This window comes from Neovison vison, chromosome 12 (assembly GCF_020171115.1).
Source record: "Neovison vison isolate M4711 chromosome 12, ASM_NN_V1, whole genome shotgun sequence".
Classification (NCBI taxonomy): domain Eukaryota; kingdom Metazoa; phylum Chordata; class Mammalia; order Carnivora; family Mustelidae; genus Neogale; species Neogale vison.
The window spans coordinates 22,762,340-22,777,922 of NC_058102.1; the positions used below are offsets into that span (position 1 = coordinate 22,762,340).

A 15,583-nucleotide genomic window follows, 5' to 3' on the forward strand; every position below is an offset into this window, starting at 1 on the left:
CAGTAACCCCTCCAGTGACCTCGTCCAGACTCGTCAGTCTGCTTTGTCCCGGCTGGTTTGGTCTTCTCTTCCCCGTTTTAGGTGGTGCCTTAGAAGAAGAGAAGGGGGTGCGGTTCCTGGGAAGCAGTGAGCCCAAAGGAGCCTCTGCCAATTACTGCACCTGTCAGTGTTCAACAACAGATAAAATTAATTCAGAAACCCAAACAGTCTGCAGAAAACCGAACACAATTATCTAAGAAATTAAGTTATACCGTCGCCATGACCTTTAATCAATCATCCAACCGTTAATGTTAATTTTGTGATCTAAAAATCATACTTCTATTTGCATTTTAATGGCTGCTAAATGAGTGTCATCAGGAAGAAATAATGGCAGGGTGGCCTTTTGCTACAAATTCTTCCTTCCTAATGGTGATGCAGAAAGCTAGGAAACGGTGTTTGGAAAAGGTTTTGTTTCGCCTTCTAGCAGATGTATGGAGCTGCCCTTCTCAAGTGAAAAAACAAGCAATTCCCCACAAATACCACCACCTGTTGTTATAAATAAATCCAAGCTGTAAAATGGAACGCAAGCTTAATGGCAAAATCATTACGGGGATCCTACCCTCCTCCCGCCAACCCCTTCATTACTGCCTCGTAACCACTTGTTTCTCAGTCGTGTACCTTTTTAAGCTTCCGACTGGCCATCAGGCACCGTCCCTAACCGAGAGAGAGGGCCTGTGGATTTGTGGCTAAAAATAAAAAGTTACCAACCTCGGGGAGAATGATCACAGGTCCGTTTGCCCAGTTTAAATGGCTAGAAACTGGCTGCATGCCACTCCATATTTAGGGTTTCCTTTAAATCTTAATCCAGACATCCAGTGGCGTATTTCATAGCTAATGACCCTAACCTTCAAGTAGGAGCATAAAATCCTAATTAAATCAGGGCATCGTGAGGTTATTGGCAGGCTGTTTATAATTTGGCAGAATCTTGCTTCTCTGAGTAGTGATAGGAAAATTATCAAGCGTTAGAACTGGCATGTTGTATAATTATCCTCTTATCAATCTCCAAACTCCTTTAGTTTGTTGTGGACTGTTATCATTCCATCTATAAATATTAATTGTTTAGCAGACCCAGATTATTGTACTTACTAAAATATTGTGTTCCTCACCTAAAACTAAGCTTTTTTTCCCTCCAGTGTCTTGGGGGAAAGTCTGTATAAACTACTTCTTCTTAAGAAGGAAGTCTTAAACTTATAAATTTGGAGGGAAAGCTTTAAAAATAAAGAGCTTCTGCTGTTTTCTGAGTACAGGAAATTCAAATAGGGAAGGGAGGGAGGAGAAAATATTAAAGATGAATGCTAAGGGTTTTTTTTTCTTCCAAGGAAAGGTGGTGGGGTAGGGGGGAAGGGACGGTTCCTGCAAAGATTGCAAAACTCCATTTCATAAAAGATTTATTAGCAATGACAGGGGGAGATTGCTGAGTGGAACCCTGATAAATGCCTCGCCTTTTTTCACTGCTTTAAAATTATGGGTTCTGTCCATAAAGTACTGATTAATTCATATTCACTCAATGACATACCCTCTCTTTCTCCCCCAAGCAAAGATTATAAGCATTTTACTTCAACAAATAAAGAAGTCTGAGTGGGATGCATACTAATTCATTTAGCTCTGGAACTCGCACTACAATTTATGTAGCTAATCACAGCAAAGCAGGAAAGAATCTTTTCTCTCACTGTGACAAGACCTGCCTACCTTTCAGCATTTTCCCTGCTAAGGTATTATTAATCTCTAAACTTCACAAAATTGAAGACTTATCTAAGACCCTTTAAAATGGAGTGGCGTCATACGTTGCAACTCCTAAAGAGAGAAGTTTCTTGGCTTTTCTAAGAGACTGACTGTAGCGATTGGAGTTTTTTCTTGTTGAAGGAATCCAGATGAAGTAACTGGTGTCTGTTCTAAATTTCTAGAGGAAATTGGTTGGCTTTTAAACACTACTTATTTGGGGATACTGGGTGGTTCAGGCCTAGAAAAGTGGCACAGTGCCCAGAGGGAAGAGACTAGATGTCAGGCAGCAGACGAAGAGCCAGCAGAGACTGTTAGCCCAGGAGTTTACCTGGGAGAAACACAAGGCTTCTGCAAGGAGACGGTCAGGACTTCCCCACCTCGTAAGGTGGTCTGACAGATTGTTTTCATGCATGTCCCAGAGAGTTGGCAAGGGCTTTCAATTTTACTGAATTTTTAAGTTTTAAGAGCAACATCCTCCCATTTAAAATGCTGGAAAATGTGGAAAAGGACTAGCAAAAGAATTATTTCCCAAGCCAGTGCTGCGCTAGGCACGGAGTAGTAAGGTGCGTTCCACAAAAGAAGGTCTCTTAATTCTGGAGGACTGTGATCTCCACGAGGTTATGGAGCAGGTCTGTCTTGTTCACATGGCTCAGTGCTCTTTTGAGGGAATGAAGTTGTAAACAAATGGGAAACAACCGTGTATGTCCCCATTTGATTTTTGATTATTTTGAAGGAGAGACCTGAAGCTATTGGTTTAAATAGCTTTCTAGGCTTTTGAATAGTTTCTAAGTAGTTTTGTTAAAGAGCTCATTTAAAGAGGTAGAGAATGGCCAGACATTAAGTTGCGGTGGGGAGGGGCGAGTACTACTTTCTGTCAAAAATGGGACTCTCAATGCGAATGCTTCTATATGCTAGCTCTAGAAACAATTTATTTCTTTTAATGCTTACAACAGCTCTGGGAGGTATGCATTTTCTTCCCATTTTAAGTTTGGCTTGGGGAGGATAAACAATTGCTTAAGACAATGGTGAACCTGGGGTAATTCAAATTCTTCCTTTACGAATCCCCAGCACTGTGTTCATAACCACCATGGTGCTTTACTGCCTGGTGTCTGGGTAAGCCAAAGACAGGGTCCAAATACAGGAGAACATTGAAGTCTGGCACATAAGAATGCTTGGAAGATCCAGCAACAAGAAGCCACATGAACCTTTTAATCCAGGGGCTACTGAAGACCCAAGGTCTGGAAGATACTTTGGCTTGGGACTCACTCAGCTTTGCAGATGCTGAATTCCTTTTTTTCTTTTTTTAAATTTTTATTTATTCATTTGAGAGAGAGAGAGAGAGAGAGAGAGAGAGAGCAGGAGGGCAAAGCAGACTTCCCGCTGAGCAGAGAGCTCGATGTGGGGCTCAATCCCAGGATCCTGAAATCATGACCTGAGCCGAAGGCAGACACCCAACCGACTGAGCCACCCAGATGCCTTGAAGATGCTGAGTTCTGATCCAGCTGGCAATGAGCATTGGGAGAGCCGGGGATCAGCAGTCAGGGAACTAATGATTGGCACTGAGGCATAGGAAACATAACCATTAAGGCTGGTGCATAAGACTCCATATTTAGCTGTTGGGAAAATTCAGGCTTCACAGTTGGAAACTTGAGATGCAAGAGTCCCCTTCAGCCACTGATAGAAACAGAATGAATCATGAATGACTCCATAAGACACCTTGTTGACAGAGAGGTCATGCTCTTTGGAGTATTTGGGGAAACAATTAGTACCAGTGCCAGGAATAGAACCAAGAGGGAATCAAACTGATTCAGTTACCAGGGTTGGAAGATGTGAGTCAGTGAGAGCCCACTATCGCATGTTTGTCTGGCTTTAGGAAATAGTCACACCTAATATAGGAGACTCAGTTTCATTTTTTTTTTTAAGATTTTATTTATTTGAGAGAGAGAGAGAGGGAGAGTGACCATGAGAACAGAGAGAGAAAGAGAGAAAGAGAGCACAGAGGGAGGAGCAGACCCCCTGCTGAGTAAGGAGCCCAATGCAGGGCTCAATCCCAGGACCCTGGGATTGCGACCTGAGCTGAAGGCAGATACTGAACAGACTGAGCCAGTCCAGGCGGCCCAGGTTCATTTTTGCCAAAACTAATTGATATGTTGCATATTTCAAGTTTTTCCTTTGATAATAATGAGTGCTTATAGTTAATGGATATCAGTATGGGTCTGGAGTGGTCCATAGTACTTCACTTGCATCTCATTTAATCCTCACAACAGTTCTGGGTGGTAAGCACTGTAATCATCACCTTTGCTTTACAAACAAACAAAATGAAGTCTGGGAAGGGTTTAGTAATTTGTGTAAGGTCACATATCTAGGAAGTGTGGAGTGGGGCCGGATGTACCAGAACAGCTGGCAAATCATTAGAACACTGAACATTTCTTATTGTAGTGGATAAATAGTCATTGCAAACTTCTCTGAGCATCTGTACCCCCAAGAGCTCCCCCTGCTAGATGGCCCCACGACCAACCAACTAAAGAGGGGCTAGTACAGCAAGAGGTCCCTGGGGTTGTGTCTGTCCTCATTGGGTGGTCTCTTTGCTGTACTAGGTGTATGTACAATATCATCCTTGGTTGGAGGTGGTATTCATGGCATTCAGCCCAACTGATGGGCTAAGGTTCAATAAATGTAAGCATTCTCAATGTAATCACTCTGACTGTTCAGATGCAGAAGCTGTTTCTGGGGTGTTTTCACCAACAGTTGTTCAGAGAGGGGCTGATTAGTCTTACCTGTCATTAACCCAACTCCTTTTCTCAACTTTTTGGATTTTGTCCTTTGTAAATATGTTAATCGCCTTAAAACCCAATTATACTTTTGCCATTGCTTTCTATGGAATAGTGGCTGAAATCATGGAGGGCAGGTAATGAACGCCAAGGACGTTAAGGTATTTGAGTGCAGTTTAGTGAAAAGAGCTGGCATCTAAAGGTAGCTGACTTGAGTATGAGTCTTAGGTAAATCAGTTAATCTCTGTGTGACCTTGTATAGGCTATTAAACCTTAGAAAACCTTCCATTTGTAAAATGAGGATGCTTCTATCCATCCCTTCTAGATTCCTACCATTCATTTAAATATTTTCACCAGAGAAGGTCGTACATTAACATCACAATGGATATAGTCTACTGTACAGTTTATTTGTCTGGTCCTTGAGGAGAATGAAATATTGGCAGAGCAGGTTATTAATAGTTTCCAAGGTAGAATCTGCACCAAAGGCTGCACTGTTCTCTGCTTCCAAAGTGCAGACGTGGGTTTTCTGTCTTATTTGTTGTGATGGGGTTGTTTATTGAGCTCTTCTTTTAGAACTGTCTAGAACTTTTCCAATTTAAGTGATTCTGAAATGACATTTCCAAAACTAGCCTAAGACTTTTCTCTGCTCTCCCTAGCCTCACCTCACATCCTCATGAAAGCACACCCAGGCTTCATTTCATTTACCAAGATAGACTCAAGTAAATCCTGCTGTAGATAAACAGCCCATAAAAATTAACCATGGGTGAGCAGACTGCCTCTAAATGCACTCTTTAAAGGGCATGCTCTTTAAGGAGAGAAACCAACCCGGGAATGGATTTGGAGATAATTTGCGTGTTGCAGGCATGACCTGATAAGGCACGAAAAAACTCAACTTTATGATTGTTGAAATGCAGTATCCCCATCACTGGCGTTAGCCTCCAAAAGCAGTCATTTATTAGAGCAGGATAAATAGCTTATTATTTGTCAAGAGTCAAAAGGAATGTGTACAAAAGTAAGATAGTAACATTTGCCAAGTACTTGTTATTTACATCATTTCTTTATTAATCCTCAAAGCTACCCTGTGAGATAGGTATTAGTGGTCCTCTTTTATAAACAAGGGAATTAACCCCCCACAGGGGTTCACTAATTTAACTCAATTTTCATAGCTGGGAGTTTGGAGTGGTAGTTCTTAAGCCCTGGGAGACACTTAGCAATGTTTGGAGACATTTCTGTTGCAACTAGGCAGAAATCCTACCAGAACCTAGGAGGCAGAGGCCAGGGATCCTGCTAAATATCTTACAAGGCACAGAACAGCTCCCTATATCAAGCAATTATGTGGCACAAAGTGTTAATAGTGCTCAATTTGAGAAACCCTGAATTGAAGAGAGTGGCAATGAACCCAAGTTCTTTTGGTTCTTAATTCAATGCTTATTTCTCTACGCGTTTTTAAAGATAAGGGTGGAGTAGCACCAGCATTGATCGTTAGTTTCTCCAAGCTTGTTCTCCAAGATGTTTCTTTAGCACCCCGCTAGTTTCAGCTGACATTGTGACCACACAATTGTGACCACATTTGTCAGTATCTAATCTGTAGTTGGTGGAGGGAGAACCGCCTTATCACAGAACAAAGAGGATGGGATGCATTCAGGAGAAAAATGAACTTTTTTTTTTTTAAAGATTTTATTTATTTATTTGACAGAGAGAAATCACAAGTAGGCAGAGAGGCAGGCAGAGAGAGAGGGAGGGGGAAGCAGGCTCCCTGCTGAGCAGGGAGCCCCATGTGAGGCTTGATACCAGGACCCTGGGATCATGAGTGGAGTTGAAGGCAGAAGCTTTAACCCAGTGAGCCACCCCTGAACTTTTTTTTTTTTTTTTTTTTTTTTACCATATCCATTATTTTTAATGTCCAGCATTTATGATACGAGGGCCAGAGCTCTTTCCCCACCGCAAGTTTATAAGTTTTCGATTGGCTTGTGAGGCCAATAGGGATAATTCTTCTTGTCTAATTTGGTTTCTGGGAAGGCTTCATTCAGGTCCTCAATGGTCACCTGATCAAACGGAATTATGTTCCTTAGCTTCTCCAGCTGTTTTTCGTATTCCACAATCCTGGCCTTTGAGAGAGACAAAAACTCAGCACAACTTTTCACATCTTTTTCTTCAGCGTCCACCTGAACAGTGTATTTATCCTCTGGCACAGGAAACTTCAGGGCATTGAACTTCTTCTCAAAGTCATCTACCAAGACAGCCTTTGCCACATGGCCTTGTAGTAAGCCCAGTCGATAGCAGGGGGTTTCTCAGGGAGAGTAGCCAACTTGGAGGTAAGTGTCTCATTCCAAGATTTCAGGGAGTTAGCAATGGCCTTCTGGTTTCAGGGTATGATCTCCCCCAAAGCTACCCAGTCAATGGTTTTTAGAGCAAGTTTTTGCCCAGCCATCTTGAGATCCTTCACCGACCCCGGCTGCCCTGAACTGGGGGTTTTTAAGAAAGGGCTCTCCTTTGGCCTGCCCATATGTAAATAATAATAATGCCTTACCCCATTAAGTGCTAATGTATTTAGGACTTTACAATTTCAGAGCACTTTCGTATTCCTTCAACAAATATTTACTGAGGAGGAAATAAATGGTTCTCAGCAGACAGTAGTGACTGTAACAAAGACTCTTGGCCTTTTGGAGCTTGGGTATGTGGGACAAGTGATACAGACAATAAGGAAACAAGTGAGCAGGTACTATGCCAGAGAAAGACAAGCACTGTAAGAAAGAATAAAGCACAGTAAGCCTAATGGAGGGTATAGGGGTAGGCGTGGTGCCATTTCACCTGCGTGGATGGGGGAAGTTCTAAAGGTAAAGTGGTATTTTTTACACATCCATGAAGGAGGGAAGAGAATGAATCGTGAGTATCAGGAACAGAGAGTTTCAGGCAGAGAGAACAGCAAATGCTCTGGGATTGGTGTGCTTGACGAGTTCTAGATGCTGCAAGGAGGCCATTGTGGTTGGAACTGAGTGAGGGAAGCAGGGAGCTAGAGGAGACGGGGTCTCTGAGGTAGCGGCTGGGAGACACCTCAAGCCACTGAAGGACTTTGGGTTTCACTCTGATTGAGATGGGGAGCCACGGAAGAGCTCTGAACAGAAGGGTGACACGATCAAACAGAATTTTAAAAGATCAGTTTGACTATTGCATTGAGACTAAACTAGAGGGGCTAAGGGTTAAAGCCAGGAAACCAGTCCCAAGGCTGTTGCCATAACCCAGAAAAGGATCAGTCATCGTTGGGAGCAGAGATGTCACGTGGGTGGTAGCGGCAAAATCAGTCCGATTCTGGGTATCTTTTGAAGGCTGAGCCAACAGGATTTGTATCATAAGTGGGGTATGAGAGAGGAAGGGAGGGAAATTGAAGGCTTCAAGATTTTGGTCTCAGAAATGTCGCCATTTCTAATGGGGAGCCTGTAGGAGAAGTAGATTTGAGGTGAAAGATCAGGAGTTCTCGTTTGAACATGATAAATGTAAGGTGTTTACTAGACCTCAGAGTGGAGGCATAGAGTTGTGTCTTATCATGTGGCATATAACATATGCAATATTTTATCATTTTTCTCTTTGACCAAAGGCCAGTGTTTAATTCACAGACCACAGATTCTCTCTGATTCTAAGACCAATGTCCTTCTACTGATGGAGGGTTCTAGATATAAATTAGCATAAAGAAAGAAATCTCTAATAGCATCTGTTCCTAAAAAGTGTCTTTAAACTGTGTTTTGTTTGTTTGTTTGTTTGTTTGTTTGTTTTTAAGATTTTATTGATTCACTTGACAGGCATAGATCACAAGTAGGCAGAGAGGCAGGCAGAGAGAGAGAGAGAGAGGAGGAAGCAGGCTCCCCGCCGAGCAGAAAGCCCGATGCGGGGCTCGATCCCAGGACTCTGGGACCACGACCCGAGCTGAAGGCAGAGGCTTTAACCCACTGAGCCACTTTATTTATTTACTTGACAGACAGAGACCAGAAGTAGGCGGAGAGGCAGGCAGAGAGAGAGGGGGAAGGGAAGCAGGCTCCCCGCAGAGCAGAAAGCCAGACTTGGGGCTTGATCCCAGGATCCTGAGACCACAACCTGAGCTGAAGGCAGAGGCCCAACCCACCGAGCCACCCATGTACCCCCTAAACTGTGTTTTTTTAATGATCTTTCCAAAAAAGCAAGCGACAGTCAGTCACATTTGGATAGAGACAGAGCACATCAAAAGTTTGGCCCTTTGGCCAAAAAAGCACCAAAAAAGGGCCAAAACTTTGGCCCCAAAAGCACCTCCTAGTTTGGCCCTTGGAATTATTAGCGAAGTCATGAAAAAGGCTGAGCAAAGAAGCCCAAATAACTCAGATTCTGCCTACTTCAACCACCACTTCTTTTTAAAGCTTTCTTTTTTTTTCCATTTTATTTTATTTTAATTTCTTTTCAGTGTTCCAGCATTCATTGTTTATGCACCACACCCAGTTCTCCATGCAATGCGTGCCCTCCTGAATACCCATCACCAGGCTCACCCAACCCTTCACTCTCCTCCCCTCCAAAACCGTCAGTTTGTTTCTCAGAGCCCACAGTCTCTCATGGCTTGTCTCCCCCTCCGATTTCCCCCAACTCACTTCTTTGCTCCATCTCCTCATGTCCTCTGTGTTATTCCTTATGCTCCACAAATAAGCAAAACAATATGATAATTGGCTCCCTCTGCTTGACTTATTTTACTCAGCAGAATCTCTTCCAGTCCTGTCCATGTTGATACAAAAGTTGGGCATTCATCCTTTCTGATGGAGGCATAATACTCCATAGTGTATATGGACCACATCTTCCTTATCCATTCGTCCGTTGAAGGGTATCTTGGTTCTTTCCACAGTTTGGCGACCGTGGCCATTGCTGCTATAAACATTGGGGTACAGATGGCCCTTCTTTTCACTACATCTGAATTTTGGGGGGTAAATACCCAGTAGTGCAATTGTAGGGTCATAGGTTAGCTCTATATTTAATTTCTTAAGGAATCTCCACACTGTTTTCTAAAGTGGCTGCACCATTTTGCATTCCCATCAACAGTGTAAGAGGGTTCCCCTTTCTCCACATCCTCTCCAATACATGTTGCTTCTGTCTTGTTAATTTTGGCCATTCTAACTGCTGTAAGGTGGTATCTCAAAGTGGCTTCGATTTGAATTGGCTAATGATGATGAATTTTTTTCATGTGTCTGTTAGCCATTCATATGTCTTCTTTGGAGAAGTGTCTGTTCATGTCTTCTGCCCATTTTTTGACATGATTATCTGTTTTCTGTGTGTTGAGTTTGAGGAGTTCTTTATAGATCTTGGATATCAGCCCTTTGTCTGTACTGTCATTTGCAAATATCTTCTCCCATTCCATGGGTTGCCTCTTTGTTTTGTTGACTGTTTCCTTTGCTGTGCAGAAGCTTTTGATCTTGATAAACTCCCCAAAGTTCATTTTTTCTTTTGTTTCCTTTGCCTTTGGAGACATATCTTGAAAGAAGTTGCTGTGGCCAATGTTGAAGAGATTACTGCCTATGTTCTCCTCTAGGATTTTGATAGATTCCTGCCTCATATTGAGGTCTTTTATCCATTTCGAGTTTATCTTTGTGTATGGTGTAAGAGAATGGTCGGGTTTCATTCTTCTACATGTAGTTGTCCAATTTTCCCAGCACTATTTATTGAAGAGACTGTCTTTTTTCCACTGTATATTTTTTCCTGCTTTGTCGAAGATTATTTGACCATAGAGTTGTGGGTCCATATCTGGGCTCTCTACTCTGTTCTACTGGTCTGTGTGTCTCTTTTTGTGCCAGTACCATGCTGTCTTGGTGATCACAGCTTTGTAGTAAAGCTTGAAATTAGGTAATGTGATACCCCCAGTTTTGTTTTTCTATTTAAACATTTCCTTAGCGATTTGGGGTCTCTTCTGGTTCCATACAAATTTTAGGGTTGTTTGTTCCAGCTCTTTGAAAAATGCTGGTAGGATTTTGATCGGGATGGCATTGAAAGTATAGATAGCTCTAGGCAGTATAGACATTTTAACAATATTTATTCTTCTAATCCATGAGCATGGAATGGTCTTCAATCTTTTTGTGTCTTCTTCAGTTTCTTTCAGGAGTGCTCTATAGTTCCTCGAGTACAGATCCTTTACCTCTTAGGTTAGGTTTTTTCCCAGGTATCTTATGGTCCTTGGTGCTATAGTAAATGGAACCGATTCTCTAATTTCCCTTTCTGTATTTTCATTGTTAATGTATAAGAAAGCAACTGATTCCTGTACATTGATTTTGTATCCTGCCACATTACTGAATTGCTGTATGAGTTCAAGTACTTTGGGGGTGGAGTCTTTTGAGTTTTTCATGTAAAGTATCATGTCATCTGCGAAGAGAGAGAGTTTGACTTCTTCATTGCCAATTTGAATACCTTTTATTTCTTTTTGTTGTCTGGTTGCGATTGCTAGGACTTCTAGTACTATGTTGAACAGGAGTGGTGGGAGTGGGCATCCTTGTCTTGTTCCTGATCTCAAAGGGAAGGCTGTTAGCTTTTCCCCATTAAGGATGATATTCGCTGTGGGTTTTTCATAGATAGATTTTATAAAGTTGAGGCATGTTCCCTCTATCCCTCTACTTTGAAGTGTTTTAATCAGGAATGGATGCTGTATCTTGTCAAATGCTTTTTCTGCATCAATTGAGAGGACAATGTGGTTCTTCTCTCTTCTCTTATTGATTTGTTCTATCACGTTGATTGATTTGCGAATGTTGAACCACCCTGGCAACTCAAGGGTAAATCCTACCTGGTCATGGTGGATAATCTTTTTAATGTACTGTTGGATCCTATTAGCTAGGATCTTGTTGAGAATCTTAACATCCATATTCATCAGGGATATTGGTCTGAAATTTTCCTTTTTGGTGAGGTCTTTGCCTGGTTTGGGGATCAGAGTAATATTGGCTTCATAAAAAGAGTCTGGAAGTTTTCCTTCTGTTTCTATTTTTTGAAACATCTTCAGAAGAATAGGTATTACTTTTTCTTTGAATATTTGGTAGAATTCTCCAGGGAATCCATCAGGTCCTGGGCTCTTGTGTTTTGGGAGGTTTTTGATCACTGCTTCAATCTTGTTACTAGATACTGGTCTATTCAGGTTGTCAACTTCTTCCTGATTCAGTTTTGGAAGTTTATAAGTTTCCAGGAATGCATCCATTTTGTCTAGGTTGCTTAACTTGTTGACATATAACTGTTGATAATAATTTTTGATGTAAAGCTTTCTTTTTTCTTTCTTTATCTATAGCATTAATAAAAAATGAAATCTTGCTCTGTGTACTTGTTTGGTTTATTTTTAGCCAGCCCTTAATGTCCTTCCATAAGTTTTTCTATAAAAAGTATCAAACAGGGGCACCTGGGTGGCTCAGTGGGTTTAAGCCTCTGCCTTCGGCTCAGGTCATGATTTCACGGTCCTGGGATTGAGCCCTGCATCAGGCTCTCTGCTCAGCAGGGAGCCTGCTTCCTCCTCTCTCTGCCAGCCTCTCTGCCTACTTGTGATCTCTGTCTGTCAAATAAATAAAAAATAAAAAAAAAACTTTAAAAAAATAAAAAAATAAAATCTTTTTAAAAATTTTCAAATATACAGAATTGTTGAATAGATATCCATATATCTACCTTCTAGCTTCTGCAATTAATATTTCCCTACATTTTATTTTAAAAAATATCTTCCTATTCATCCCTCTAACTGTCCATCTGTCCATCTTATTTTTTAAATGCATACCATGGTAAGTTGCAGCCGTCACTACCCTTCATCCCTAAAAGCTTCAGCATTCATATCATTCACGAAGTTCCATATTAAACCCTTGAGTTTTCACCTTATATGGGTTATTTGGTTTTCAGTGGCTCTTTTAAACAGCATGTAGTTGATTTTTGGATTCAGATCTAATCTAAGCATGTACATCTTTTAAAGAGGAGCTTATAACTCCATCACATTGTGATTAGGGAATGCCAACTCTTACTTCTGGCTTCATATTCTCTTTCTTGTGTGTGCCTTCTTGACATTTTGCTTTTTATTCTTTTTTACAAACTTTAGTCATTTATTCAAGATTTCTTTGGTCTTTTTCCTCCAGGGAACACACTGTATTCCCCCCCCCCCCCGCCAACAAGTAGTTACCTTTAAATTAAAACAAATGTTGAGTTTAAGTTCTTTTATTCACATCAAGATTAAAACAGCATTTATATATTGCCTCCTTTATCGTGAGATGAGATCATTGAAGCTCCTTTACTTTCCTTGGCAGCTGAATCATTTCAGAGTTTTGGCCCAAGAAGTTATAGACTCAGAGCATATCAGGTTCTTATTTTGTAAGTGGGGGTAATTGAGGCCCTGAGTGGGGGTTAGGGGAGATTTTCTCCTGAACAGCCCCCAACTGAATGGAAGAATCAAAGAGCTAGCTGGGACACAGGGCATCTGGTCCACCTCTACCTTTAGCTCAGACAACACTCAAACAGTTCTTGACAACTCCAGACAGATGAGAAAATACACTAGTTTTAGAGGATTAAGGAAAATGGATTTCTCAATTCACTGCAGAAGTTTAAAAGCCTTGCAGGAAATACTTCAATCTCTATGATAAAAAAATTTTAGCCTACATTCTATTAATCTTTGTGTCCACAGTGGAAAAGCCTTTTGCTTAATAATATCCCCTCAAATATTTGAAGACTATTCTTAAGTCTCCCTATAGACTCCATTTCTCAAGAATAAATAATCCAAATTCTTTTAAACTTTTCTCATAAATTCTTCTTTCCATTCTTTTATTAATCTTTCTAACTTTCCCTGAGCTTTCTTCAAATTTTTTGTCTTGCTTCTAAATTGTGAAGCCAGGAAGGGACAAAGTACTAGAATATTGATTATTGAATTTATGCCAAACTCTGAATTCCTTGAGGACAGGGGTCATTTCTTATTCAACTTTATACCCCTAAATTAGGGGTCAGCAAACCTTTTTTTTTTTTTTTTCTGTAAAGGGCCTGATAGTAAGTTTTTTATGCTTTGCAGGCCAAGAGGCAATGTGCTCTACTTTTTGAACAGCTCTACTTTCTGAAAGACTAATACTCTTTTTAAATATTTTACATTATGGAAATGTGAAAATCATTTTTCAGTGAAGGGCCATGCAAAAACGGGTGGATTTGGCCACATAGGTGCTAGTTGTTGGTTGACTCCTGCTCTAGTTCCTGGTACAGTGCATGACACATAGTAGGCAATCAGTAAATTTTGTTTAGTAAAGGAATGCATGAATTTATGAAGATTATTTCATAGTATCTTTTTATGTTCTTGCTTAGCAGTTCTATTATATTGCTAGCTCATTGAGCTTGTCCACTAAGACCTTCAGATTTTCCTCTACCATGCATATCCATGGCCAGCACTTTCACATTCTGTTTGTACTTGGGCAGTTTAATTGTTCCTCCCTTAATCTGAGATGTGGTAGGGACCCTCTATTAACCTTCATTCGCTGGTGGCCTCGGATCTCACTTTTAATTTATTGAGGCCATTTTGAACTTTTGTTTTTCCAGTGTGTTCAGCTGCTTTTCTACTTACAAATTGTGTATGAACTTAACAAACAGCCCCAGGCACTTGACAAAACCAAAATGCAATTGACAAAACCATTCAATCACCTCAAGCAAGGCCCTGCAAACTCTGTTTCCGTTGTCACGACTCCTATTTGGAGTTGGGAGGCTCACCGCTACTTATTGTCCTGGAATAGATTGGAAGGGATCAGACGGGCTCACAGAGAAGGCTGACACTAATGGCAAAAGAAAAAAACCCTTCCTTTCCTTCTCCTTAGCTTTTGGGTGTGTAGAGAACACTTGTCACAGCCTGAGGGAGTGTGGAGTTCTGTATTAGTTAGAGCCATTGCCATTCTGAGCTGAATTGGGATGAAGCAGTCCTAAGCAGCACCAATCCATAGCATCAGGGGAACTGAGCTGCCCTATAGAATGCCTGGAGGCTAATGCCTGGGACTGAGCCCAAGTCAGTGCTGCCACCCACTCTGTCCCACTCCCAGTTTCCAAGGAATTGATTCCTAGGCTCACAGATGCCTTTTTGACCGAAGCCCCCTATTTCTCTGCAGTGATCTTCTGGGGATACTTGCTGTGGCTTTTGACTAGGGTCCAATGGACCCAACCCTAAACTGTTAGTGGGTCAACTGACAGCCAGCCATACCTCTTCAGTCCTCCGCGTCCTGCCTTGGGACACAGATGTGAGATCAAGGCTGATGGAAAACTTGGGAAGGGAGTGCTCCTTCTTCTCCAAATTCCAAGCTGTAGGTGGCTACAACTTTCAATCCAAGGAACTGGGAAAAGCTTTACCTTGTTTCCCTAGGGGTGATGTGTGCTGCCCGTAGTCCATTTTATCCAATCCTTTCTTCACCTCCACTCTCTCCTCCTCTCTGTGTTGCTAAAATTGCTGTGATTGCTACCATTTAAAATGTCCAGGAAAGCTGCATTTATTTACAACGACTTCCTTCTTAACCAGCTGGGGGAAGTTGCAAAATAGCCAACCCAGTGGTGGATCAATCTTTAACGTTTCTTTCAAATGTTGAAGTAAAGAAAATGATGACAATTTTAAGGCTCTATTAGGCGGAAATGATCTACGAGGGATGGCGGACAGATGAAGGTCACAAATCAGGCAGCTGCCTCTGGCTCAGTGATTCAGAAGTGTGGAAGGCAATGGGAAGTATGTTCCTGAGTTTTATGAGAATCTAAGTTTGGGAATTTATCAATGTGTGCCTGGGATTTGCTGTAATGAGCTTCTTCACTCCTCTCATAAAACAAACCAGTGTCTGATTAAAAGCTGGCTGGTCTTCCTTAGATACAGATATTAATTTATTTTGATTTTAGGGAGAAAAATATCACGCCTTTGTCTGGCTTACCTGATAAATAGCATCATTTGCATATGGGGATCCTGCTTCTTTCCCACCCGGTTAAAAGAACAATGTCAGTGACACTGGATATGCATATTTTCCATTATTAAAGTTTGGAGAGCTTCTTTTAAGACATTTTAGATTCTGGGTATACTTTCTCGTTTTTTTTTTTGT

At 41.3% G+C, this 15,583-nt stretch overlaps 1 pseudogene; it reads right to left on the reverse strand.

The window, feature by feature from the left end:
• Window positions 1–6,393: 6,393 nt before the first annotated feature.
• On the reverse strand, window positions 6,394–6,963 carry LOC122891964 (annotated as a pseudogene).
• Between the last annotated feature and the right edge of the window lie 8,620 nt (window positions 6,964–15,583).